This window comes from Bombus fervidus, chromosome 12, assembly GCF_041682495.2.
Source record: "Bombus fervidus isolate BK054 chromosome 12, iyBomFerv1, whole genome shotgun sequence".
Taxonomy (NCBI): Eukaryota; Metazoa; Arthropoda; class Insecta; order Hymenoptera; family Apidae; genus Bombus; species Bombus fervidus.
The window spans coordinates 8,685,980-8,701,502 of record NC_091528.1 but is presented as its reverse complement, the minus strand read 5'-3'; the positions used below and the strand labels follow the sequence as shown (position 1 = coordinate 8,701,502).

The 15,523-nt window shown below is 35.2% G+C and overlaps 1 protein-coding gene across 6 annotated transcripts in view; it reads left to right on the top strand.

Annotated features, from left to right (window-relative positions):
• Positions 1-15,523, top strand: part of LOC139992904 (QRFP-like peptide receptor) — a 76,810-nt gene that overhangs the window by 848 nt on the left and 60,439 nt on the right. The window lies entirely within an intron of this gene.

Sequence of the window (15,523 nt, the reverse complement as noted above, 5' to 3'; positions counted from 1 at the left end):
TTCGACCAGTTTAACGTCAAGATGTCAGGATAAAGCTTTTAATAGCTGTAGGGGATGTTAACACGTGAAATTTGATATACGCTGTTACTTTCGATTTCTGAGAATTTTCGCGATATAACCGCCAAACCGATTATTTCGCGATTACGTGTTATTAGTATCTAGCTAGAAATTTGCTGCTTTAATTAATTAGTGACTCGTACAATATCGGTAGCCCGAGACACTTTAAAAGTAATTTATAAAGTAAGTATATAATAATTATCTTTAGGATCATTAGATTTTTATCGAATTATCTCCAATTAAAAGTCGTGTGTGTTAAATTTAGTTAATGAAACACCCTGAGTTTTTAACGCCAAACGTATGTTGTATTCTCTCTTTCGAGGATTTTGTTTTATTTTCACACCACTAAACGAGAGAAATTTCATGAAACCGCGTTAGCCATCTGGCGTTCTTAGAAGCTCGAGGTCGACGAGAAAAGATTTTTTTTTTTTCAAGGGTGTAATAATGCTCCAGGCACGGTTCGCGAATAAGAACTTTAGAAAAACAGGGCGGATTTTGTGCGTATTTGACATTGGAGTTACGCTTGATGGATACACGCTTGTGTATATTATTGTACGAATGTAAATAAAATAGCGTGATGGAGTGGAGTCGAGCAAGTTCCAGATTAAGATGGAAAGAAACAAAACACAAAAATATTCAAACTCTGTACACTTGAGCGATCACCATAGTATAAATTATTATTACATTTCCTTTTCACTTTGAGATAATATCAAAAAGGCAGAGAAAATATGATACATATATTATTTTACTACTACTATATCATATTTCCTTTATGTTTTCTTAAAGTATTATTACTACAGTTTTATTTACTTCATACTTCTTGCGTCAGGATGACCCAGTTTTATAGCATAAAGCTATAATATATCTTAATCACTTGTTATATGTCATATTGCATCATGTTCTATATTCATCTACTTACAGTTACAAAAGGATATTCATACACCTTACAAAAATGTTATTTTTTGTTTAAATAAAGCATATACTATCATGTATAATAACACATTTATTCCTTAACATGTAAAATAATAATAAAAAGAGGCTTTAGTCTTCTCGCAGTGAAGCTTTATTTTAATAAAAATTTTATAGGATGTACGAGGACTCGTGTGACTGACTGTAGTACGATTTCTATCCTATCGTTGTCCAATTAATACTATTTTGTATTTCCTAGATATCGATCTTTGAATAATTTTTCGTTAATAAAATAATCTTATTATTTTAATGTTCTCCTCTCTTTTTTTTTATCTATAAATGCTTGTTTTCTATACCTGATACGAATACTTCCTCTGTTTACAACAATTCAGAGTTTAATTCTGTATAAACTATCTTTTTCGTTATCTCTTATCAGTCGTACGAGACATTAGAAAATTATAGCTGTCTGCTAGTTTGTGGAATATCGAAATTAATTCGTCGAATACTAAGAACTTAGTGCACGTTAGATTTGCATTCTGATTATATTTACAAATTGTTGTTTCTCTTTGGGAAACTCACGATTGTTGTTCGCTTCGGATGAAGCGTGATTGAAATTGTTTCGGAGTTTTGTTTTCTGTACGAACTTCGTTGCTTTGTTGTCTTTGCCAGCTAATCACATGGAATACCGTAACCACAATGAGAGATTACCAGACGAATCAGATTCATTCGATAAAGTCCCATTGATCGTTCTTTCCCAATATTCATCGTGAAAATTGTCCCAATTCCAATCGAGTTTTAAAACTTGTCCAATATCGATTAAAATTTTGATCACGTTTATTAAATTGCTATTTTATCAAACCACTTTATATTCTATTTATATTAAATCGTGGAAATTCTGTTTAATTTTAATTATATTTGGAAATTATACCAGATTAATTAAATTAGCTGATGCATGGAAATTTGCAGAACGTCTGCAAAAGGTTTCATTTTCATGTTAAATTTCTGTATTCTATTGCTTAATCTTCGTGCTTAATCCTCTCAAGAATAAAATATTTTTACTTTTAAACTTTCCGCTTCGTCTAATTAACTTTAAAGTTGCTCGAATGATCCGAGTCTCCGATACGTTATACATAAGCGATGAGACATTTATTGCACTAATTGACGGAAAAATTCTTCGCTACCTAGAATTCCAAGCAAGATAATAATGCTTAAGGAGTTAGTAATTTCTTGGTGATTCTTCAGATTTGTTTTATATCAGTTAATTCCGACGGCGAAGGCACCATGAGCTTTGACTCGTGTATATTTATTTTACGTTTATTATTTTCCAAATATCTAACAACTATCTGTCTTCTCATAATATTCGTTGAAATATAAAATTCATATCGAGTTGTACGGACGTAAAAAGATTGGCAAGAAAGAAAGAAGCAAGTTAAGGGATAAAAAATCCTTATCATAATCGTTTCTCAGCTTTATCGCCATAGAACGAAGTAAAATAGGGTGTGTATTTGATGCTCGTCGCCAATTATCCAACCTCCACTGGGCAATGTTTAACATGGAAAGTAGAGTTACTCGTAACGTAACAAATCAAGGACACATGACACAATCGTATAATTAATTCCCTGGTGGTCGTCGATGTGCATATCTCGATGGACATTCGATCTACGCGTTTTCGATAATACGCGCGTATCTCATCCCCTCCGATCCTTCCTCGTTTGATTGAGTCTTCCGCAGTACTGAGAATTCGTTTGTGTCTCCCCTCTACGGAAACGTAAACGCGAATAGTACAGAGAATATTGGGAAACGGCCGTGGTTACGTGGAATATGTGATAAATGGGAAAATAATGCATATCGCGAGCTATAGGCGTAGCTTCTCTGCAGAGACGTAAATTATTTGCTAGCGTTTTACTCGTAGGACGGCAAATAAATTTCCACGCTTTACCACTCTCGTTTTTCATAAATCTCCGACGTGACTTTGAAATCCGCCTGCTTTATTGCGTGTGCACGGTGTTGATGATGCGCTGCCCGATAGGAATCACGTTATTCGGTAATCGATGCAAATATATCGCTCGAGAGCATCGCTTTATCGTCTGTAGCGTACGACGCTTCCCGTGACGAGTCAAGAGCAATTCCCTCGTCAATCGAGACATGGAAACGAGCTTTTATTTAACGAGTTGCGCGATTCTACTTGAAACTGTTCGAAACAGTTAGACGATTGCGTTCGGGTAACAAAGTACTAGGCTTCTCCGAATGTTCTGTTTTATACCTGATTGAAGTGAAAGAGAATCATTTATTGCGAATATCTGTCAAATAATCTAGTTGGCCATTAAACGTAGTAATGGAAGAGAAATATCCAGATAAAATTGTCAATTAAAAAGTGCCGTTTTTAAATAAATCGGTATACCAGATCAAAAAGCTGTAATTATGTGATTGGATCGTTCTATTTCTTCGTTTCATTTTCCTATTCATAAAACGTTTTTCAATATCCAAAGCGTTTATACACTCGATCAACGAGATAAGTAATTTATTGTACTTTTGCAACAACCAATTCGCGGTTTGAAGGAATACCGAACGATGAGATGGATTATGAAAATGATTTTATAGCACGCAAATTGGAAATTTTGATTAAATTAGGAAAATCATGTATCTGTTAGTTAACGGAGAAAGGAAGAATGAATCATCGTATTGAAACTTTGACCTCGATCAACAATACAAAAAGAAGTCGACAACGGAAAAACTGGAAATGTCATTAATTGTTGTTAAAGGTGTGAAATCGGTCTCATGAAAGATGCAGGAAACTTTTTGTAGATCGTTGAATCTCTCGAATACGTTTTTACCGCGATTACTATTGGCAAACTCGATAGGTATAAAGGTATATCGCACGTGTCAGAGGCTCGTAAATAGAATCTCGCGTAAGTGTAGGTTGAACACGTGTGGTACCTGGTCCGGCAATCATAAATCAGAACACGTATTTTCCACCATTGTGCGATCGTCTTTTAGCTAAATATCAGAACTAGGCCGAACTGGGAACTTTCCCCCGGCTTTTACATTCCGGTAATCGAAATTCTCCGAGGAAACATTTTTCTTGATGAAGTATTTTGGAATTTCGGAATATCTCGTGTCGTCGACGATATTGTTAAACTTCAAAGATTTATATCGGAATAAATATCTTCTCTTTCTTTGTAATTTATTTTTTCCACGTCGTTTCTCTAATTTATTCCGTGTGAATGTTTTAATTTTAAAAGTTAAAAATTACATTTACAGTTGTATATATATATGAATATCACAGACGAAGAATACGAAGAAGAAGTATCGTAAAATTTCGACAATCGACAAAAATGGATTTTGACAGATTTTCAACAAGATTTTCGAAACTCTCGTCTTTTGTAAGTTTCTCATCTTGATGGAGCATAGAATGATTGCAAACTTTTAGCCTGTGCAATAGTTTAAATTCCAATAACGCTTTAATCTGTTTATACGAACCCAGTTCACCAAAATACACTGTTCCTATCGAACAAAACTGGTTCTGTAAACAAATTCTCTACTAATCGAGCAAACAGAAGCGAAGAAATTCTATACCATTGATGTATTGATATATCATTCGTACGATACTGCAATGAAAATTGATTTGAAGAGGAACATTAGAGGAATATGCAGACGAAACGAGAGAGTTCGGAAGAACAACCTTCCAATTATTTCGAGCAGTGTATACGCTACAGATTTTCTTCCTAAAGAATATTATGATTGACTTTATCACGGTTATTTCGCAAAGCACCGTTGCAAATTTACGTGCGTACGGTCTACGGCAAGACTTCGCCCTGCCATGTCCTATAAATACTGGTTTATTGCCAACACATGGCGTAGATGCATAAATTGTGCTTCGTTATGGAAGTTTCAGGCGATGTTGATCATGGAACGGTCAAACGGCCGGACAAATTAAGTTCATCTGAAAACTACTCTCGTACTTCGTTTCTCGAACCGCCTTTGAAGTTGCGCTACACGCGTTAACTCTTGCTATTCTGCGCTGTTTAATTAACCCTTTTCCATTAACGTTGATCACCTTCGTTCGGAATCGAATATCGCGCTCTTTGTAAATCAATTCGTTTACAAGTCCGCGCTTCGCTCCTTATAATTAGACCGCGGATTTTTACACGTTTATGGAACGTTTGAAGGTATGAAAATGCACAGAACGCATATATATCGTGCAAAAATATATAAGACATTTAAGAGTATATCGTTTATTACGATATTGAGTAAATGAGATAAATTTTTATTTAGAATTTATATCTTTAGCGATGCCTGTGAAACTATGAAATTACATAAACGTCAGCAGTCTACTAATATCATATCATACATCAATATGTCAATATAATATCAAGCAGATACATCATGCATTGAACGCGATTCTAGTCTAGGAGATCGCTATTGATCCTTTAAGTATATTTTCATAAATCCCATAAATTCCTCGTAATCGTCGTGCTATTTACAACCGTAAAACATATTTCTGCCGAGGTCGCATTTCTTTATTTGTATTCATAAAAACATGGATTTGCATAAATATCCGCAGACTAGTTATAGTGTATCGCGAGGCCTGCGAACGAAGGAAAGTTGGAAATGCGGTTTTAATATGGTGCGGATTGCGCAACGCGATTCTCTTATCGGTAACGTAAGCAAATGCTGTTTAGAAATTGTTATAATAATTACGCAACTATCGTCAGATAACGTTCGATAGAAAGTTCGTATTGTTCCATCCGGCGGATCGAGCGTCATTTGCTTCTCTATATCTGTCGATCGATTCGTAATTTGTCACAGGCTGTCGGACACTGAGATCAAACTGGTCGAAAAAGGTGTCATTACGCCAACAGGCTACTCTTGTCATCGAAAATTCGCTTCTAAGCCAAGAAATTCTCACTCGCTTGGCAAGAAGCCCGTCCACTATCGACACCGACGCGCATCTTCAGGACGAAGAAACCAGCCGTTTTCTCTTTTCATTTTGCATCTATCTTCTAGTGACAGACGATCTCCGCTTGTGTGTAATATTAAGCGTATTTTCGCGTATTTTAGGTACTGGTGATCCGGTATGATTTGTAAGCAGTTTTTAGACAGTTTAAGTTTTTTAGAATTGGGAAAATAAATGTTGGCAGTTGGCTGTGCTTTTAGGAACATTTCTGGAACATTTCATCGTCAGTCTAATTTAAGCTGTAATTGGAGTAAATATTAATAGTACGGGGTGTTAACATTTTTACTCTTAGTAAAATTTTAAGTAACTTAGTCTCGTAGAGAAGGAAAAAGAAGAGGCATCTGTGAGTGTAATTTACAGTACAATCTACGGTTGTAATTAGTGACAATGCACGAAGCGTGCAGACGATCAAAATTTTTAATCTAGCGAAATTTTAATTGGCACGCGCATGTAGAAAGTTGGAGAGTGTGATTTAGGATTGATTAATCTGTCGTTAAAATTAATGACGGTAAACGAAAGATTACATTTCTTGATTTAGTAATGTTTTGATTAACGTAAATACGTAAAAGATGGAAAAAAGATGAGATCGAATTAAAATGGTAACGAATCAATTTAACTCCTGTCAAAAGTAAACGCAACGTATTCTCAGCGTCTATCTCTGTTTCATTTACTACATCGAACTCTTTATGGCATTCGCTATCTTAAATTCGAAACTCTGAATGAAACTGGCACGCGTTAAATGAAAGTCAATTAAGTTGAATTCGATTCGAAAATTGTTCGTTTTAGCGACGAGGAAGTTTCAGAGTTAAATCGAAATTCGTATGAGTTTCACGTGGACCACGATGTGTCGATTAAGCGTTTAAGCGAGAAAATCGTGTAAAACTTCACACCAACCAAATTGTTACAAAATTATCGCTAATATCTTTTAAATGTCGCGCCAATTTTCAATTAACGTGATCCACGCATATCGAACTATCACGATTATCGTTTCTATTTGATTTACTAATGTAAGACAATTGTTCATTGAAATTATAGTTTCTTTCGCATAATTACCTGTTATTTCCAGTTATATTCTTTGGTAGTAATTATTTTACGATGTGACGAATCATCCATCGATTTTTTTCCATTTATTTATCTCTTATTAACGCGTAAAATTTTTTACAGAAGTCTCACGTATATAATTATTTGATATCTTCACGTATATAATTGTTTGATGTCTTGGAAAAATTATAGAAATTTTTTTTCTTTCACCTTGAATCTAGATTAGTCGTTACACTCGATAGATGCTCGCCTGATGTTTCAAAAAGTTCTCTATTCGACGAGTCCCTCGCGTTTCTCAATTTTACTAAAATACCGAAACGTGTTGAAAGCGAGGTAGTCCTAATTCGATGGCCAGAGTTTGTAGTTGCTATTATGCGAGCTGAATGCCTTTTCTTCACCAGGCTTTATCACCAGGCTAAAATTAGCGCGGTTAACGAGCTTCGTTTTTTGCAACCAGTTCATATAGAAAGGCTCGTTGAACGGAACGCCGGAAATTTGGCTCTGTCGTTCCGTCGCGTGTCATTTTCGTGATTGTTCGTGGCAGAGATTGAACCGTGTCTGACATAAGTCTACGTATATTTTCCCTCTGTTGTGCTCCAACTCGCTGACAGACATCCTTTTCGTACAATTTATCGCCTCGAAGTTCGAGTTAGCACACGAACCTAATTCGTGCAAAAGATGCGACATTCGTGGTAAATGGAAAGTGAGATGCGAGATGAATGCAGTTTGGTTAGTGCAGGAAATTATGCACCATTAGTGAAACGAATTATACGAAAAAGGACAGACGGCTGCGATTGTTCTTGGAATCTATTGTTTCTTGAATTCGATTTTTCATTCAGATCTACATTTGGAGACGTTATTTTTAGGTGCTTTTTAGGATAAAAAGATGATCGGATAATTATAGACTAAGGAATTCGGAATTTTATATGTCTGTTCATATTTCAAGAAAATGCAGCCTAACATTTATACAGTTGTCTTTATTATGTATTACTTAAACTGTTATATGTTTCTCACAATATTCTATCCTGAACGCCTGCAACGAATTATGTTAGTCTATTTTTGTCCGAAACAGGAAAATGAAAAATAATCTTAATCTACGCGAGGAAATAATAGCCAGAAGCAAAAATATCATTTTTATCATAAATTTTATCGACTTCTTTGGATGATAAAAGAAAACTATTGCAGACATTGAACATTGATATAATTTTAATACGGGCGATAAGTAGATATCTATTTTGATATATAAGCACAATTTGGAAGAGTTGAGAAATCATGGCATTCGGTCCTTGTAACTTTGAAACTTCACCGAATTCACATGTAGACGTTTAGAAACAAATGCACAATTTTTCAGGAGAATCGAATTGGTAAAAAATATCAGTTTATTGACTCCCCTAAGTAGAATACGACCTGTAGCTTTCAAACTTGTGTATTGTTAATTAAACTTTCTTTTGTCTGACGAAACCCTGAAATTCTACTGTACCCATTACATGTAAGTGCAGGTGCATTTCTCTGGGAATCAATGAAAGTTCAATTAGGAAGGTCGCCGTCGAACTCCATTATTCGAATCGAGATTAAGAAAATCGCTTTCGTGTTCGATCGCAGCATGCACGCCATTTGATCGAATGCAATTACTATTCCTCAAGCACCATTTATTTTTCGGTTTCGGTTTCGCTATCCGAAACCGATGACGAGTTTGATGAAATTCCGATACGTGATAAAAATTCAGAATACAATATCATCTAATAGCATCATTTTTGAAAAAATATCACTTGCAAATTCTAGCTCGGGTAATTTGTCGAATTTCGCCAGAGAAACGATAGAGAAAATTGACTTCGAGATAGTTCGCGATCCAAAGAACGAAAGTTTGCGAAGGAAAATTTATTCCTCTCCCAGAGGCGACCTTTTTCTTTGCTCTCCACGGTGTTTTCGACGCACTAAACGCTGCATCGTGTATCTAATGTACCGATAATCACATGCGAGGATCGTTCGTGCGATCAACAAGCATCGTATAATCGAGCTTCCGAAATTCATTAACAGAGAGAATGCGGAACGCCCATTGGAATGCATATTCATTCTATCATGTTGTTCATGGTGCACAAGAAAGCAAACGTTGTGCAAACTGTTTCTTCTCACCAAGCACTTGAAACCTCAACGAAGTTTTCTTTCAGCTTACACGAGGATATATTGAAAGATTAGACATTAATATTTTACTAAAATATTTCTTTAACGAGACATTATTATTCTCGTCCAAAGTTTCGAAGCACCTTTTGCTTCTTAGACGAATCTTTTTCGCATAGTTTTCTGAAAAATGAGAGTACGATAGTGATAATTGTTATTTCTAACTATGATTAATTACAGTTTCAACGTTATAAATAAAATATCTATGCGATTAAAGAAGGCGTTATTCCTTTTGAAAACCTAGCACCCTTTAAACTTTTGACTCTAATTTCGCTATTTCGTCTTACGAGACCTTTTTCCAATATTAAGCCAATATTTTTATTAGCAAGTTTCTCATCGATTCTGATCTGTTAGAATCGTTAAGCTCGCATCGCCGGATTGCACGATTTATATCTTCATTTCCAAAATTACATTTACATTTTGATTGTGTGTAACATCCGCGCGTGTAGGAGAAGCAGCTAAGTTATATTGTAGCGGTCAGCTTTAATCTGGTTTATTGCAACGACGGTTTAGCTTTCTATGCGTGTACCATGGTATTTTATAACTTCGTTGTTTTGTCTTTATTTTGTAAATCACGCACATCAAGCGCTAACTCTAATTTCATCCAATGGACGATACAATCAGGCTGGAATTTACATTTTTCAATCTCTCGTTGTTAATTGAAGCTGTTCGCCCTGCTAAAGATTCTTTATGGAAACTCGTCAATCTTCTTTTATGGTTAGCTCTGCGTTCACTGAGAAAGTAACAAGTTAAACGTCTACTCGATTATAAAATCGTTTAGCGAAACAAACCGCTATTTAAAATTATATGCGTTGCATAATTGGACGATGCAAATGTAAATTCGTTCCGAAATTAATTCAATGCAGCTCCGAGCCAAAGAGTCTGATAAGATAACGAACGTTATATTTTAGAGGTAATCGGGGGAATTCACGTTTCGATACGTTTAACACGTTGAATTTTTTTATATATTTTGTCGTGATAGCCGCGATAGATCGAAATATAATACTTTTATTGCGTAACATTTACCTTATAATATCGTCGCAACGTTTCGCTGTATAATATTTAATTTTTGCAAAATACTTATATACTCTATTTGCACTTTATTTTTCATAATGTTATCCAAGTCACTGACATTGCTGAAAATTTATGAAATTAGTTTACGAAATTCATCTTATTAGTCACTTTCAAAAATTTACTGAGCGGTGACCATCGCGGCGAAGAACGTGTTAAACGCGAGGACGTTTCCACTCCGTTACGCTAAAAACGATATTTTGTTACTTTTCACGGTGGTAGAAAGTAACAGAAAAAGCAATTTTATTTTACCAGAGACTTCTTCCGTGCAATTAACCCGATTTCGAGTACGTCTCACTGTGCTTTCTATTTTAGTGCAGTTGTGATTCGAGCGTTCTTAGTTTTGAAGTTGGTAGAATATAAAGTAGATATATATTCACAATTCAACTGGTATATATGAGCGCGTATATATCCAACACGAAACTCCATTCATTTTCGAGTTAATTCAGTCTGCTCGACGTGAGACAGGAAAAATACATTAGCTTAGGATTGGATGGTGTGGTGGCGCTATAGCGAGATGTTGAACTACATTGTAGTTTTGTATCTGAGGACCAGAGTCTTTTGTTTTTATTATTTTTCAGCAGAGCCGAAGAACAATTAAACGTGTTCGTACGTTTCTCCGCGCATGCGAGAAAAGTGAAATTATTTTTCCTCGATGGAAAAGAACGGGAGAGGCAGGATGAAGGGGCAGGAAGTTAACAATGATTGAAAGAAATGATTTGAAGGAAGGAAGGAAGGAAATGGAAAGGAAAGATAGAAAGGAAGAGAGGCTTATGAGGAGCAAAAAGCGGAAGGAAAGGAAAGGTAAGGGTGAAGAAGTCGAAAGGAAAAGAAGAAAGGAAGTAGAAGAAAAGATAGTTTATGAGTTTTCAATCGGAAAAGGAACGACAGGACGGTACGACGAAAAGAAAATTTTGAAGAAAGTAAAGGAAGGAAAGGTGTACAAGAAAAGAAAAGAGAGAAAACCGTTACTAAGCGTCTATTTATTTACCGTTTACTCTTACTGAATTCGGATCTAACACTCGTGCACGTAGTACCTTCGCATGGTCTGCACTTTATGTTCTTTGCAAAGTTCTAACTAGTAAAATACTTGAAAATTTGTCTGCAAGAAAGAACTGCGAATTGGTCTACATAACTCAATTTCCAGGAAAGCGGGTTTCGGTTATCCCGTTTTTCAAGTATGGAATTCATTATCGACTCAATAGAACAGCTAGAATACTTATGCAGGATTTACTAGAGGCCATTATATAGGATTTAGTACACTCTACTTTTACGAATCGAGGCGTTTGCTTCAATTTAAGAAAACACTTTGTCTTCGTTTTCAATTTGCTTCGCTTTCACGTTGATTTGTTATAGATTCCATCGAACATCTCTTTATTGTTCGTGGTAACTGAGCCACAATTTTCCGAATGCAGCCGTCTTGAATCGAGGAGAATTAATCGGAGGTAGCGAATTTTATTATATTGGAAGATGGGAGAATTTTATTCATTAGCAGAAAGAATCCCATTACTTCCAGATTTATAACGGCAAACTTTCCCAAGAGAAAATAATTTTTCATGATGAATCGATAGTCGACTAAAGGTAGCAGTGAGCTTTCGCTTTAACTTCGAAGCGTTCTCCTATTTCCAGCAATAATTATACTTATCATACGAGACGAGCTTCCTCTAAGTTCTCCCGCGAAAAATCACTACCAGGAATTTATATGCTGTTTGGTATCGATAGTTGCACAATTAAAAAAAAAAAAAAAAAATGTCAAATTTGCTTTTATCGAATAGAAGGTCTACATTATGTTTCTATTTCTATAAAACGATAGACTCGGAATTCCAAATATGACCTTAGTTTTATTCCGACACTGATTTCTTCTTCGGTCGTTTCGTAACGCTACAAGTGGAAAGTTCCGTTGCTTTCGCGAATAGTGACATATCTCGTGTTAAGCCAGTTTTGTAATGTCATTGAAATGACTCGTAAAGATTTCTTTGTAAATTCTAAAAAGGCCCTCATCTAAAATTTACATTTCGTGCCATTATCAATGCCGAGCAGCGATGTGATCTCTCTCGTCTCTCGAGTGTTTGCCTCCGGCCACGCGGTCACGGGGTCAATCGAGCTTTATTTCGGGATGCAGGAATCTTCACCATAAATCTTTTGGCGGTAAATGAAAGGTGTGGCATACTACTACGTAAAAAAGTATCCGTTGAATTCACGAGCAATGGTTGATTATTGTTACGAGAGAATGAGCTACTTGAATCGTATCTTAGATTGTTTATTATCTGTATTTTCGATTCACATTAACCTTGAATCGGTCTCTCCTTGAATCATAGAGATTTCAGATGTGAGATGGGTTATTTAATTTTAAAGTGTTTAATTTTAATTCACATTCTGTATCTCACGTGTCTTTATCGCGTGAAATCGAAAATACAAACTTGAATAATAACAAAATTGAGTAATTCCATCCTCGCATCTTTATGACCATACTGTGAACGTTTATACACTCGTGGGACATTTAAACACGTAAAAGCGTACGCAATATACAAACACACGTATAAAATATTCGAAATGTTAGTAAATATTAGTATGAATATAAATATAGTAGTAAATCCATCGAACGATTATATTTCATAAACATTAGTCGTGTTCGTAAGAGTACGAATGATGACTAACTTATACAACTTAACAACTACCAGTTCAGTATCATAAACAAATCGAAATTTCAAAATCCACGAACAATCCCGAAATGGCCTAGTGCAAGTTATTAACAGGTTAACGAATCTCTCTGCCCTACATTCGTCGTGTCATCCATCTTCAAAATGATCTGGACCATCTTGCCCTTGCAACCCTTCGTCACGTTTCCCTTTGTCAGTTTGCCGATGCGATGCCTCGATGGATCGAGAATCGATGAATCGAAGCTCTCTCCGATGCGTATTAAACCATGAGTGCACTGTGGTTACATGCTCGCACCCATACAGGGGATTAAATCGAACGTGTAGTTGATTAATAAATTGTATTGCACTGGAAGCTGTACTAAATTAATCGTTTGTGGTCGTTTGTAATTGTTTATGATCGTTTACGAATGGATTGCGGATTTTTATGTAACTTCAAATTTTTATTAGAGCCGAAGAAATGGAACTTGTTTGTTTCGTCTACTAAAAATTATGACGAGTACTCAACCTGGCACGTTTTATAGCTGCAACGATCGAGAAAATGCAGATACGTTGTTTGAAACATCTATCGAATGTCCTAATGGATTTTGCTAATTATCTGGTACGTTTCGAAATAGGCAGAGTAAAGCTGGAAAAAGTGTAATAATAGAAAGATCGCATAAAGATCAGAAACATAAAGATCAAAATATTTCTTAAGAAAATATGTCAAATGGATGAGAATAGATTCTCTTGGAGGTGCCTAACAAAATTGAACGAGCTGGGTGGAAACAAAAATAACCCAAGGAAGTACAACTGGTATACATTAATAAAGGAGGAACTTGCAGGATATAGAGATGTTAGAAAGAATGTACAAAGAATACAGAGATGTTAGAATTAAGTGAACGTGAGGAGATAGCTCGTCGAATAAAAAAATATAAAAAATAGAGTGGAAGTTAAAATATTCATAGAAGATGGAGGAAGATCGCTTGCTTCGAGATGTTGTTCAATACATGAGTGTGTTACGGGTCTAACTAGGCCGGACAAAGAAAAATATTCGATTCGACGATTGCTGAATTACAACTGGCAGGAAGACATAAATTCAATAATGGAAGAAAAGAAGGAAAGAATTAAGATAAGTGACGCAGATGATTCTCAACTATGCAATCTGAGAAGAAAGGAAACATTAAATCATATCGTGCCTGTGAGCTCCAGTATCAGCAAGATTATACGTAAAAAGATTATTGAAAAGGATATCCTGAATTATGAAATATTAGAAATGTAAAGGAAGTAAGAAATATGTTCTACTTTGTGCACGACTACTTATATCATAAAAATAAAAAAATTAATGCTAATCGAATCATAATAAAAATGAAGTTAGTACAATGAAGCGTGTATATGGGCATACTGGGCGTGTTAATGTGTATTAATGTTTATATATATGTACGAGATACGTAGTGGACATGAATAAGCTCCTTTGTAATAAATTGAAATACGAATATACTTATACTATACTGTATTATATTATACTGTGTTATATGCATGTAGACTGCTAATTCGTACGCATTTATAGAAAATTTGATAGCGCAGAAATCCGCAGAAAAATACATGAAATATTGAAAGTATAGTATATCCTACAATGCATGGCAAGTAATATAATTTTCTATCGAAGTCCTATTTGTACAGTTATATTCTCGGAAATATGAATTTGTATAAAAATCTGCTGTCTAATTATGTAGTTCATGGACTTTTGTATATACGATTTTATCATAAACGCATAAAAATCCGTAGCCTAATGACAAATTAATTGTTCTGACTTTACAAGAAAACTTCCTCCCTCGTGTATCGCTCAGAAAGAGATACGCGTTGACTACCTCTTTATTATCACTCCGTTTGTTCGATTTTTTAATTGTTCGATTTTAGAAACAAAACAAGGGATTTTATGGGTGTACGCAGTATCCAAGATGAATGTTAATGGCGATAAGGATGAAATATGATACTCGGTTGTGAAGGCAAATTTAGAGAAATTGCATCAGTCTTTGATCTTCCATACCAGAAATTAAATCTCCTTGTCGTACCGTGAATAATAATATACGAGCACAAAAGATTTTGCCACGGACCTTTCACAAGATGTTAACGTTCTATTATGTTCGTATTATATCATCGTTAGGTTCTTAAGAAAATTCATTGAGTTATTAAGAAAATTCATTGAGTATCCTATAGTTGATATATGAGCGCCTTAGAAGGCCTATTCAATCGTATCCTTCGTAAATTTCTCGTTTCTTCGTTCTACAGGCATTCGATTAGTGTTCAATTACCAAGAAACAACTGGCTTATTTCCATAAGAAGATATCACAAATAAATTTTGAGGTAAACTTATTCTTCTCTACTTTTCGATTTATGAAGTCGATCGATGTTGCTTCTGGGAGACTCATATTTTTTTACGAAGTATTCGATGAAATTGGAGCGGAGATTTTTATTTTGTAAAGCTATTCGTTAAATGGCAAAAATTACGGTGCACGTGTAATTTAACAAAAGTCTAAACCCTTAAAATTTTCTTTGAATTACGCTGTGAATTTTTTAGACAATCGCGTGGATAAAGAGGACAAACGTTTTAAGATATCGATAAGATGTTTAAGGAACTGTTTAAATACTCGCCTAGAGGAAGTTTCGCAGC